We start from the raw sequence: 12,764 nt of genomic DNA on the forward strand, positions 1-12,764 counted from the left end.
CTCTGGTACCAAAACCATTCAAACCACCACAGGGAGGAAAGAAGGTACCAAGGCCTATATAAGCCAAATGATATGCGTAGACTACCAAGATCCTACCACTGCCCAGTAGGGGAACAAGAGCTCTTAGAGGGCAGTTTATCTTATCATAGTGGGGAAAAGGAAGGGTCGGTCCTGTGTTTCCAGTAACTCCCAGTGGAAGGGCCACCCTAGAAAGCCACAGACCACAAACTAATGACTTTTTCTCTAACCAGGCAATCAAAGGCAACATGCAATTTGTAGGTGCTGGTGATACAGGGGAAATTGGAGGGGTCCCCTTGGGGGAGTTCTTAGTCTCATTAATCAATGGATTCAAATGGAAGCAGTAGGACATTTTTATCAGCATCTAAAGGAAGGACAGACAGCAGGACACCCAAACTCCAGTCAGCTGCTATCCAGGGGAGGAGACCAGCCATGCCAAGGGAGCTGGATCCGAGGTCAGGTACATGGCCAACAAGAAGCCACAAGGCGGGAGGCAAACTCTGGAGAAAGAGTAATGGAGCCTAAAAAATGCTGGAGGGATTGAGGGGGGTGGGGGTGGGAGTGGGGGACACGCTCAGAAAAGAGAAGGAAGAAAAACAAACGTTTCACATTTCTGAATAAGTCAGAAGATTGGGTTGACTCACAACCCTCTGTGTCTGTGGCCCTTCAGCTTCTGAACGAGGGGCGGGGAACAGTATCTCATTAAAGAACTAATTATTCTGTCCGTCTCTTTAGCATGGCTCCTGGGTTCATCCCTTAGCCAAAGTGATTGAACCAGCCCAACTGGAACGCTAGTCCCCACCCAGGCCAGAGGACAGAATCTCTGGCCTGGGTGGTGTTTTTCCTAACCTGGTATGGTGAGGTTCCTTAGCCAGGTTTCTAGCCTGATGTGGCCAGCTGTGGCTGGGCTGAGAAAGGAAAGTGGGTGAGGGTGGGCAGGAGTCTGAATGCCGGTTTGGGGCTGTGAAGACACGGTAGCTTGGGAGTTTTTGATGTTTTCTTTTGTTTTTAACACAGTTCTATGGCCCTGGCTGGCCTGGCACTCACTCTGTAGCCCAGTCTGGCCTCAAACTCAAAGTGATCCATCTGCTTCTGCTTCCAAATGCTGGAGTTACAGACTTGTGTCACCATGTCAGGCATGGTGGTGATGCACACCTGGTAACTACTGAGGCAGAGACGTGGAAGTCAGGAGCTTGCAGCCTGGGCCATTAGTGTGACCCTGTCTGAAAACCTCCTTTGTACCAGAGGATTAAATGAAATGATTGAGCACCCGTTGGCTTACAGACAGTTCTACTAGGCTCCTCCCAATAGCAACCTATTGTGTCATCACCAGCTGCCATTGCCTGAGAGGTGGGGTATACATCTTGAGACCCTTCTCTCTAGCTCTACCCTTCCCCCATTCCCGTGTTCCAGGCTAGCCTCGCTCTCTTCTGGTCCTTCTCTATCCCTGCTTTCTCTGCCCTCATGGCTCTGTCTGCCTCCAGGTCCCTGCTCCCTTCCCTTTCCCCACAACAAACCTCCCGTAGATGAGATCTGACACACAGAGAGTTTTCTCCAGGGGACACCTTGTCCTGGGTCAGCCAGGTACCCCCTGACACCCACCACTGCTATGATACAAGCTAGAATGATTAGAGAGAACCTCAAATGAGAAAATGAGCCCTACCAGATGAGTCTACGGGCAAGCCTGTGGGGCAGTTTTTAAATTAATGGTTGATTGGTCATGACTTGCTCGTCCTGCTTTCTCATACAGCTCGGGACCACCTGCCCATGGATGGCACACAGTGGGTATTTAGGCCAGTGTAAGCCAAATGGTATGCTCTGACTGGAGGAGCAAGCCAGCAAGCAGCATTCCTTTACCAGTTTTGCATCCGTCCTGCCTCCAGGTTCCTGCCCTGACTTCCTTGTGATGGACTCTGATGTGGAAGTGTAAGCTGAAATAAACCCTTTCCTGCTAAAGTTGCTTTTGGTCATGTGTTTTATCACAGCAATAGAAACCCCAGTGAAGACAGCTCAGCATAGTGGTAGCACCTATACGAAGTCCCAGTCCAGAAGGTGAGGCGGGAGAATCTCTATCCATTGAACCCAGGAGTTGGAGGTCGATTTGGGCAACATAGAGAGATCCATTATTACAAGTGGTCAGTGTGTGTGTGTGTGTGTGTGTGTGTGTGTGTGTGTGTGTGTGTTCAGGTTCTTGGCCTCTCACTCAGTGAACCGAAATAATCACACACAGATCTGCAAAGTAGCAAGAGAATTTTGTTCAAAGCAAAGCCATAGAATGGACTCAAAAGGAACATGTTGTTCGGGTGAGAACATCCCATCTGAGCGAAGGCACTCAGGGGTCCAGTCACTATTCAGTTTGTTAGGATTTAGTGTCAGAGAACCTTGGTGGATTGCAGCCAAGGGATGCCACAGCAGAGATCACACCACACAACAGATCTCACTGAAGAGATTTATTGGGGCGGGGGGGGGGGGGGAGCTAATGGCCTCCTTCAAATGGAGACCTGTGGGAGAGACAGAGAGACAGACAGAGCAAGAGAGAGGGAGAGAGGAAGAGAAGGAGGGAAGGGGAGGGAGGGAGGAAGGGAGAGGGAGACAGAGGGAAACAGAGGGAGAGAGAGAACAATCTGGGATGGTAGAGGACCTTCTAAAGGGTTGGCAGCTAATGATGGCATAACTTCTGGTGCTGAGTCTCTGAGGGCAGGCTGGGGGAGCACCTGGTTTCTAAGATAGCTTCCTTTTATGGGGTTCAAAGAAGGAGTTTGGCTGCTAAGGGGCATGGTGGGGCATTTCTCTGCTTTTATTAACAGAATGAGATTGTATAAGTTTTCATGTCTCCTTTCCCACGAGCCATCTGATCGTAATCCCGTGCACACCCATTTATGCGTACAATTCTGCAAACACAATTCTCCCTAAGAGTTCACTAAAAAGACATCATTTGCCGTATTAAACAGGCGCCCAAACCAGTGTAGGCTGGACTTGCCCACTGCCCCATAACTATGTCACAAGATGTGTTTGAATAGAAACAGGAACAGTCATGGGATTGCTCAAGAGAATCCCTCAGTTCCATTGTTTGAGACGTGTATGTGTACAGCTTGGTGCAGCCTAACAGGTTGCTAAGTGCATTGTTCCTGGTGGGGTTTGTGGGCATGCTGGGTACCAGCAACTGCCTCAGGCTGCTAAGCTCGCTCTGAGCCAAGCAGACTCAGGGACTGTAAACTATCCCGGATGCATCCTTGCTTCACCCTGCCGTAAACAAGCCAAACCAGATAGATAACATTTCCGGTAAGGCAAGATATGAGGAGAATATTTTAAAGAAAGTTGGTTGGTTTCGGCTGTTGTTGTTTTGTCTTTTCTAAAGTAAGATAGAAAGACAGGAAAATGATGGGGACACAGGAGAAAAAAGGAGTCCCTCGCCCCAGGGTCCAGTTAAAGCATTTAAACCAGCTGGGAAGCTCTGTTAATATTTCTGTAAAAACTGCTAACCTAGCATTAACATTCCTACAACATAAAGCAGCAGTTCTCGGTCTGAGGGTAAGGACCTTTTTATAGTGCGGATGTCCGATGCGCCACCAGTGATGTGACACGGACCCCCCCAGGAACCTCCCACTGCCCCCCTTTAGGTTTCTTAGCTACTTCGGAGTTATTAATAGAATAACTAGAAACTTACCCAAATCCTGTTAGAGTTGTAGACCAGAGTCCGAGGGTGCTGCTGAGCTCCCTGGATTCTTGTGGGGAAAGAGTTGTAGCAGGCACAGGTGGAAAAAATATTAGCAAAGTCTGCTAGGAAAGAGGACACGCCTAGCAGTAGGCGTGGCCTAATGAGCCGGGAAGAGGGAGAGGGCGTACTGAAAACTCTGGGCTATAGGTCCCCGGAGCCATCACAGGCAGTTCACAGGGCACCTGCCTCTAAAGTGTTTGTTACTTGTAGCCCCGAGAGGGCTCCAGTCTTTTGGCCAACTGGCTTGTTTAATACGTTAATCTTTCTTTTCTCTTCTTTTCTTTCCCTTTCTTTTCTTTCTTTTCTTTCTTTCTTTCTTTCTTTCTTCTTTCTTTCTTTCTTTCTTTCATTTGTTTTTTGAGACAGGGTTTCGAGACAGGGTTTCTCTGCTGTCCTAGAACTCACTCTGTAGATCAGACTGGCCTGGAACTCAGAGATCCACCTGCCTCTGCCTCCCAAGGGCGTGTGCCACCAATGGCCTGTTTTTTTTAAGTACTTTTTGCATGTGTATATGTATAGTGCATGTGTGTATGTGTGTATGCATGGCCAAATGTGTGGGGCACATGCGTGTGGGCAAGTGTGCACACACATCTGTCCACGTCCCTACCCTCCCACCACTCCAGACGTGACTCTTGGGAAAAGCTGCGACTCCTCCTTAGGGAAGCCACAGTGAGGACCTCCCCTCTTACCACTGTGTTAATGCTCATACTAAAATATCCTTATCAAACCCCAGCTCTGCATCATAAAATGGCTCATCCTGACAATATTCTGTGTCAAAGGGAGGTCCCTACAAGCCCAGGGGAACTAACACCTCAGTCTGCTATAGGCAAGGAGCTGTGTCTCCTATCTTTGACCAAAACATGCTATTTCAAGACAGGGTCTCATATAGCCCAGGTTGGAGTTGAACTCACTGTGTAACCAGGGCTGGCCTTGAACTCCTGATCCTCCTGCCTCCAGCTTGGAATTTAAGAGACCAACCACCACACTCAGGCTCCTGAGAGCTTAGAGGGCCTCTGTCTGGAATGTTGCAGGTTAGGAGGATAAGCAACCCTCTTTGTTGTAGTTACCCTAGGAGCTGAGCTGGTATTTCAAAAGCTAGGCAGCAGCCACAGTGGCCAGTGCTCTGCTGAGAGGGAGTCTTTTTTTCCTTGGCCTGGATGATATCTGAAATTGCATTACTGTGACCTTAACTTTGAGGACACGGTTACCCAATATCAAGAAAAAGTTCTGAGGGTCACTAGCAGGACACGTGACAGCCCATGCACTGGAGTATTCTGACGCAGGTCAGCCCCAGTCACCTGTGTGTGCCCACAGATTCTTGGCAAGCACTGGGACCTGCACATTTTGTAGGGCTGACACCAAATTCCCCCCTCCACCCCTCCCTTTCCTGAGGACTCTGAGTCCCTAGCCAGAAGTCACATGGACAAAAATGTCCCCAACCTCTGAATAGCCATTGTTCTCAGAAACAGAATTTGTAAGTCAATTGTGTAGAAACGGAAGGCATGTGCTTGGATAAATAAGGCCATGTGTAATCTTTGTTATTCAAGACTTCCCTAAAGAGCTTCTTGTGTCCCAGTACAATGGCTACCAACCCGCCTCATGCCTCCCCTCCCTGTAATGAGAGAGGCCTAGGCCCCGACACTAGGCCCTTGATGTGGCTGCCCAGGCCTGGGTAGAGGCCAGTAGGAGAAAGAGGGTGACCAGACCCTAGAGGGAGCAAGGAAGCCCTCTCAGAATCTGGCTCAGTCCTCAGCAGCCCTGTTTCCCTCTTTTTCTCTGCCCTTTTGAAGTTTGAAGGTCTTTGTCCCAGAAAGACAATAGTAAACAGACTGGAGAAAAAAAAAAGACTACTGTTTTTGTTTTTGTTTTGTTTTTTGTTTTTTGTTTTTTTCTGTTCCTGGTCCTTAGAATGTAGACCAAGGTCAACATTAGAAAGATGGATTTCTATGTATACAAAAAGCCAGACATATCTAGATGTCTAAGAGCAATTCGCTGTTGAGTCTCCTCTGGGCTTAGGGGAGCTGTTTCTTCTTAGTAGATTTCGCTGTTCTTTTAAAAACTCGATGATTGTCCAGAGAAGTGGTGCAGCATGTAAGGGACCTGCCACTAAGCCTGACAGCCCGAGTTCATCCCTGGAAAGGAGACCATCAACTCCCTCACATTGACCTCTGACCTCTGTGTGCATGCCCTGGTGCACATGTCCCCTCCAAATAAATAAATTCAAAACCTAAAAAAAATGATGATGAAAATCATACCTCTTTCATCTGTTTTTTCTCAACTCACAACCTTACGTGTGACTAATTTTTAAAACTAGTATTATTATTAATTCTTCTTCTTCTCTTTGAGACAGGTTCCCATCCTGTAACCCAGTCCTGCCAAAAATATGTGACAGTTCTCCTGTGCCTGCTTCCTACTAGGATTATAGGCAGGTACCACCACACCTGGCTTCGATATTTACTTATAAAAATAATTATTACTTAAATAATTATATTTTGTTATAAATTATTGTTTATACATTGGATATTATTATTATTATTATTATTATTATTTATTTATTATTATTGGAGACAGAGTCTCACTATTTAGTCCTGACTGGCCTAGAACTTATTATATAAACCAGGCTATACTTGAATTTACTGAGAGCTGCCTACTTTCGCCTCCTGAGTGCTGGGGTTAAAGGTATATGCCCACATGCTTGATAATTTCTACTTCTTAAATAATGTGTCTTAGGGGCCAGAGAGATGGTCCAGCAGTGTGAAATGCTCATCATTCTTCCAGAGGACCGAGTACAGTTGCCAGCACTCACCTTTGGGTGGCCAGCAACCACCTCAAATTCTCACCCTCTTCTGGACCCTGTAGGTGCCCCCACATGTGTGGCAGATACACATGACAATAGAAACAAATCTCGTTGTTGTTTTCAAGATGGCGTTGCTGTCCTGGAACTCGCTCTGCAGACCAGACTGGCCTCAAACCCAGGGATCCATCTGCCTCTGCTTCTAGAGTGCTGGCATAAGAGGCGTGCACCACTGCACCCAGCTACCAAAGATAAGTCTCACTGCGGGGATGTGCTCAGTGGTAGGTCACTGGCCTAGCAGACTGAGTGCCACCATGGTCACTTCAAAGAATAAACAAACCAACAGCCACGCCTATCAATCATATTTCCTTTAATCTTGGCCTTGGTAGAAGCTCAGTGTATGGATGATTCGCCTTTCTTATTCTGTCCTTTTATTTCTTGTTTTCTGTTGTTCTAGGCATCAAAATTTGAAGTCTCAAGTATTCTTCACAAGTACTCTCTGCCTGAGCCATATCCCAGCCCAGTATTCCCATCTCTGAAAGGCTTATATTCTGTGAAGAGTGCTCACATCTTATTCCAGTCAAGATCCTAGACAGCTAGGTAGGCACTGACAGACAGACTTGGAGGACACTGAGGACGGACTCCCTTCCCTCAACTTTGGACCACACCTTCCGTTTTCTTAAGTCTCACACCAAGTTTTCAGCTCCCTCAAGGTGTAAAAGACCATATGAGGGTTGGTGAAATAGCTCAGCACATAAAAAGCACTTGCCAAGCAAACTTAGCAACTGGAGTTTGATCCTTGGAACCCAGGAGAAGGAGAGAACCGGGCTCCACAAGCTGTCCTTTGACCTCCGTGTAAACAAAGCATCTTTTGAAAGCAAAGAGGGTGGGGATATTGATAATAGAATTAGAAACATGAGCTGGGCTTGGTGGCTTGTTATCTGCCTTGAACAACATTCTCCAGCATTTCAGGAAGTTATCTGTTCTTGGGCAAGTGGGACTTACATCAGAGCATTGGTTGTCAACCTGTAGGTCGTGAAAAGCTACTCTCCGCCAAGGAAAAAAGCCAATTCAAGCATAGTCAAAAGAATAAAGGCCTGTGAGGGCAGTTCTCGGGCAGGTTCACTGGTCTCACGGGAGTCAGCGGAGTCTCCAGAGTCTCCAGACTAACAGGGGTGTGTGTGTGTGTGTGTGTGTGTGTGTGTGTGAGGGGGGGGGAGGAGAAAGGGGGCTACACAGAGAGAGAGAAGTGCAGAGAGGGAGCAAGATAACCAAAATGTCCAGGGCAGAGGGCAGGATACGCCAGCCTTCCCCGGCCTGCTGGGAGGACATGGAGGCTAGGTCTGCTTAGGCACCTCAGCAGCTTGTCACAGGTCCAAAACCCAACAGGCTGCAACCCCTTTGGGGTTGGGGAAGGGGCGGAAAAACCCTTACATGGGGATCACACAACAGATATCCTGCATAACAGATATTAACTTTTTTTTTTTTTTTTTTTTTTTGGTTTTTGATTTTTAGAGGCAGGGTTTCACTCTGTAACAGAGCCTGGATTGTACTAGAACTTGCTTTGTAAACTGGAACTTTGCTTAAGCACAGGGCTATAAACTGAAAACGTAACTTTAGTCCTCATATTACATAGTGAATTCCAGAGCTACAAAGTAAGTCTCTGTCCCAAGGGAAGAGGGAGAGAGAGAGAGAGAGAGAGAGAGAGACAGAGACAGAGACAGAGACAGAGACAGAGAGACAGAGATAGACAGAGAGAGACAGAGGCAGAGAGAATCAGAGACAGAGAGAAAAAGGGACAGAGAGAGACACAGAGAGACAGACACAGAGACAGAGAAACAGAGACAGAGAGACAGAGGGACAGAGAGAGACAGACAGAGAGAGACAGAGAAACAGACAGAGAGACAGACGGACAGAGACAGACAGACAGAGAGAGACAGAGAGGGACAGAGACAGAGAAACAGAGACAGAGAGACAGATGGACAGAGACAGACAGACACAGAGAGACAGACAGAGAGGGACAGAGACAGAGAAACAGACAGAGAAAGAGAAGAAAAAAAAGGGACATATGAACATGGAAAAATCCAGGGGACCTGAGAAGGGAAAAAGAGCTCTTTGCCTGACAGAGGTTGTACACATCTTTAATTTCAGCACTTGGAAGGCAGAGGCAGGAGAAGGTCTGGGTTGGAGACTAGCCTGGTCTACAGCACCCTTCCAGGCCTCCTGAATGCCTGCCACTCCTGGAGAAGCAGGTACTCGTGCTGAGTCTGGGCCTTGCTTTCTTCTCAGCATTTCTTTTTTGTGCTTGTACTAAAATATCATTAACGACATTTTGAACGCTGACCAGTCCATCCTGAATTCCTTCCAGCAGCAAAGCCACAAATGGGTTTTGTCCTGAATTAGAGCCCTAAAGCCCAGAGGAACTCCTTGCGCTGCTGAAGGTGGCAGCACGGAGCTGTGTCTCAGTCCGCTTACTGCTGACAGTATCGGGGCTTTCTAAGGCCCACTAAGGGAAAGCTATGTCCCCCTTTATAAAAGAACAACCCGACTCTGGGTGGAGACGTGACCTTCTAACCTCAGTAACATCAGGTTGCTAAGGTGTACTGCTGTCCCCTGCCTTATAAGCTAGTCCAACTGGACCTGTTGATCAACTAGACAGGAAGCCACCCCTCAGGAAAGCTGATCCACTGGCAGCAAACTCTAATTAAATGATCCTCAAACTTCCTTCTGTGTCCTTTTAACATTCTTTTACTAAGGAGACTAAAAACATGCAAAAGGGAACCTGCGTTCCCTAGAAACAAGCCCATACTTTTCTACCTAAATAGACGGAGACTGGGCCCTGGAGCCCTAACAAACCAGCTATCCTTCACAGGCCAATTCAAGAAACAAAGCAATAATAAAAAGCAGAAAGGAGACTAATTCAATGGGCTACAATGGAACAAGTCACAAAGATATTCAGTGAGTCCCTCTCCCAACCATCTTCAGAGTACTAATGCTGGCTTCAAGTTTTAATAGAAGTCTCCAGGCAGGCATAATTAAGCAGCCCTGGTGTGGCTCTCCTGTTAGGTAGGCCCTGGCCAAGGTGAGGCCTCGCTTGTAACCTGCGACTCTCTGTAAGGTGGGCCTGGGCCCACACGGGGCTCTGCCCTCGACCAGTGACTCTCTGCAAGTCACTCAGAATGTTAATACTGTGTCTTTTTCCAGTAGACAAGTTTCCTCTGTGGCTGGTACCAGCCCCTTCTTGCTCCCAATATGAGACGTCTAGGGGGATACTCTGATGTCTTGGGGGTCATTGTTTTAATAGTCTGATAACCGAAGAAAGGGGTACGTGTGCGTGTTTACAATATCTTCATTCCTGACAGGATGGTTCTGAAACTCTCAAATATCATTAGCTAGTTAATTGGAAAGCCCAGTTTCTGCACCAAACCTTGGGCTCTTGAAGAGGCAGTTAGTTCCCTAAAAGGAGTCGGGGCTCTCGCCATCCTGCAGCTGAAACGAGTCTCCAGAAAAATATCTCGTTTTCCTCCTGGCTATACATTCTGCCAGATTGTCCCAGACAATAAAACACTTCTATTTTTTTTTTTTTAAGTTCCTCCAAGGAATGAAATCTGTGACTCTCAGCTATCTGCCTTGGTAACAAGCAGCCACTCTGTTAGACAACCATCCTAGATTTCCACCTGTGGTTAATTTTTTTAAAATAATAATAATTGGCAGGGGAAAAAGTGTTTTTTACTACTCTGCTGGATAAAGCAATAGAGAGAGGGAGAGATAAAGAATGGGGGACTTGCTTGTGATTATTGGGTCAACTCGCAACAGTCCACAGCAGGACAGAGAGGTTAACTATGCCAGGATGGGCTCAAATACATTTTTCAAAGCACTTTCTCCCAGATGCACAGGGCAGGCAGAGCTGGCATCAGCATCAGGAATATTGAGAAAAGGAGGGGAGCCTGTGAGCCCCCCCATTTCCCCAAGGTCCCCAACAGTTGGTCATGAATGCCCAGGGCTGCAATTGTCTTGATTTGACATTCCCCACCCAGCTGGAAGCCTGTTACAAAGCCAGGTGACTTTCACAAGTTAATGTGGTCTTTGGGCATGACTTCTGTTTTAGATTGGGGCTTTTTGTTTATTTATTGTGTTTTGTTTGTTTGTTTGTTTTCTCTCCTCCCTTTCCTCCCTCTAAATCCTCCCCACTCTCTTTCAAATTCATGGCCTCTCTTTTTCCTCAATTGTTATTATATATATATGTGTGTAATATGCATATATATGCATATAGTTACATTCCTAAATATAACCTATTGAGTCCATATAATGTTATACATTTATTTTCAGGGCTGACCAATGTTAGGGTCCAGAAATCACTGCACAAAACAATAGAACTCCAGTCTCAGTTACAAAGGAATAGTTTAATGAACGCATACCCCAGGACTGCTGGATCGGGGATGCAGCCTAGACTCAGAAGCTAAGATTGCAATCCCAAGCCAGAAATCGACAAACATTTGAGCCAGGTTATCCTATCAATCAGAATTTAGGGATAGGGGACTTTCTTAGGAACATACCTTTGTGGTACATTTATCCTGCTCCCATTGGTTGGGTTACTCAACTGTGCCAGTTGGAGGGCGGGATTTGCCTAGCATTCACAATTCACAATTCTCAATTTGCCAACCAGGTTGTCAGTTACCCACATACGTGTCTCCTTCTGCCAAGCAGGATGCCAGTTACCCAGGGAGGTCTTGGGAACTTAAACTTTACTGTGATTGGTTCTAAAGTAGGGTCAGGATTTTGGAGAGTTTTCAAGATCACCAAAGCATAGGACATAACAGAATATAGAATCAACTTGGGCATAAGAAAGTTTCCTAGTAGCAGCACCTAAGAAAGTTTCCCTGTAATACATAAAAGTTTCCTTGTAATTGCATAAGATGTTTGGCTGCAGGCATAAGACAACATGGCTACAGTAATGTCAGAAAGGTGGTGTCTACCTATGTCTTAACAACCATTTGGCACTGGACCACAAATTGGCGTTGCTCCTCCCTGGGGAAGAGAACCTCTTCTGCTCCCAGCTTTTGTAAGTTGCCTGTGGTTCTTTGCACAGAGATGAGGCCTTATGGTCTTTTCCCATACCGTTTGGCATCTTTGTCGGTGTCCTCCATGTTCACCTCATATCTGGACGGTCATGTCATTGAGACCTTATGCGTGTAGCTTCTGATGTCACTAGAAGACAGTCTCACAGCAAACTCCGACCTGTTCTCCATGGCACGTTCTGGTACCATGAAAGCTAGTCCTCAGGAAGAGATGCTCAGGTCAGTGCCAGCTCAGGAGGCTCGGGCTGTTCCTGAAGTGATGTTAACTTCAGCAATGGAAACCTTGCACCTCTGGGGGATAACCAAGGGAAACAGCGATAGGCTGTATGCTTGGGAGTCTCTCGGACAGCCCTGACCATCAGGTCAAAAGAAGGTCATGTCTGGCATAGAAGGTCATGTTTTTGTTAGGTGGTCTTTGACTTTTGAGGGAGCACTGTCAGCCCAGAAGAGGAAATTCCATGAGAACATGGAATAGTTATGTTCTATACAGGCTGTAAGAGATAGACTGTATAGAACATGTATAGTTATATTCTGAATTATGTGCATGATAGTTTTTAAAGGTAAATTGGTAATAGCATGATTTCTTATGGCTTTTTCAGACGTTCGTATTATTTTGCCCAGGTCCTTCCTTCTCTTGTATTTACCTCCCTCTTCCTTTCCTGAGGAGCCTCCCCCTTCCCCTATCAGGCTGTTTTGTTGTGTTTTAAGACTGTTTTATTGCTATGTGGCCCTGGAGGGCCTCAGACTTACAGTAATCCTACTGCTTCAATCCCCCAAGTGCTGGGATTACAGGCATACACGCCACCCCTGGCTCTTGGGTTGGTTTCCAGTTTCAGGGTTGTGGGTGACAGAAACAGACAGCTTGGGGACAAGAGGGACGTGAAGTCCCATTGATTTCTGCCAGCAGAACGTACAGGATGCCCGGCTTTGCCCTGCTCAGTCCTGCTGGGAGCTGCTAGAACTGTGCGGTGCCTCTGAGCTGTGGACTTTCAGGTGTATCCAGTTCTCTGTGTGTTGCATGCTTTATCTTACAATCTGCGGTGCAAGGCTGTACTTTTTCTGGGCAAGCCAGATCAAAGATACAGGCTGTAAGAGATAGACTGTGATCGGTCCATTTGCAGTATGAGATGGGCTTAGAGTTCATCGGAGCGACAGA

The 12,764-nt window shown here is 46.8% G+C and overlaps 1 protein-coding gene across 1 annotated transcript in view; it reads right to left on the reverse strand.

Moving 5' to 3' along the window:
* The window catches only part of Adipor2 (adiponectin receptor 2), a 66,557-nt gene extending 62,781 nt beyond the window's left edge, over positions 1-3,776 (reverse strand). The window contains exon 1 of the mRNA XM_052174705.1: positions 3,686-3,776. The gene's annotated coding sequence lies outside the window, so the exon portion shown is untranslated. The remainder of the gene's footprint in view (positions 1-3,685) is intronic.
* Positions 3,777-12,764: the final 8,988 nt, after the last annotated feature.

Source organism: Apodemus sylvaticus, chromosome 2 (genome assembly GCF_947179515.1).
Source record: "Apodemus sylvaticus chromosome 2, mApoSyl1.1, whole genome shotgun sequence".
Taxonomy (NCBI): domain Eukaryota; kingdom Metazoa; phylum Chordata; class Mammalia; order Rodentia; family Muridae; genus Apodemus; species Apodemus sylvaticus.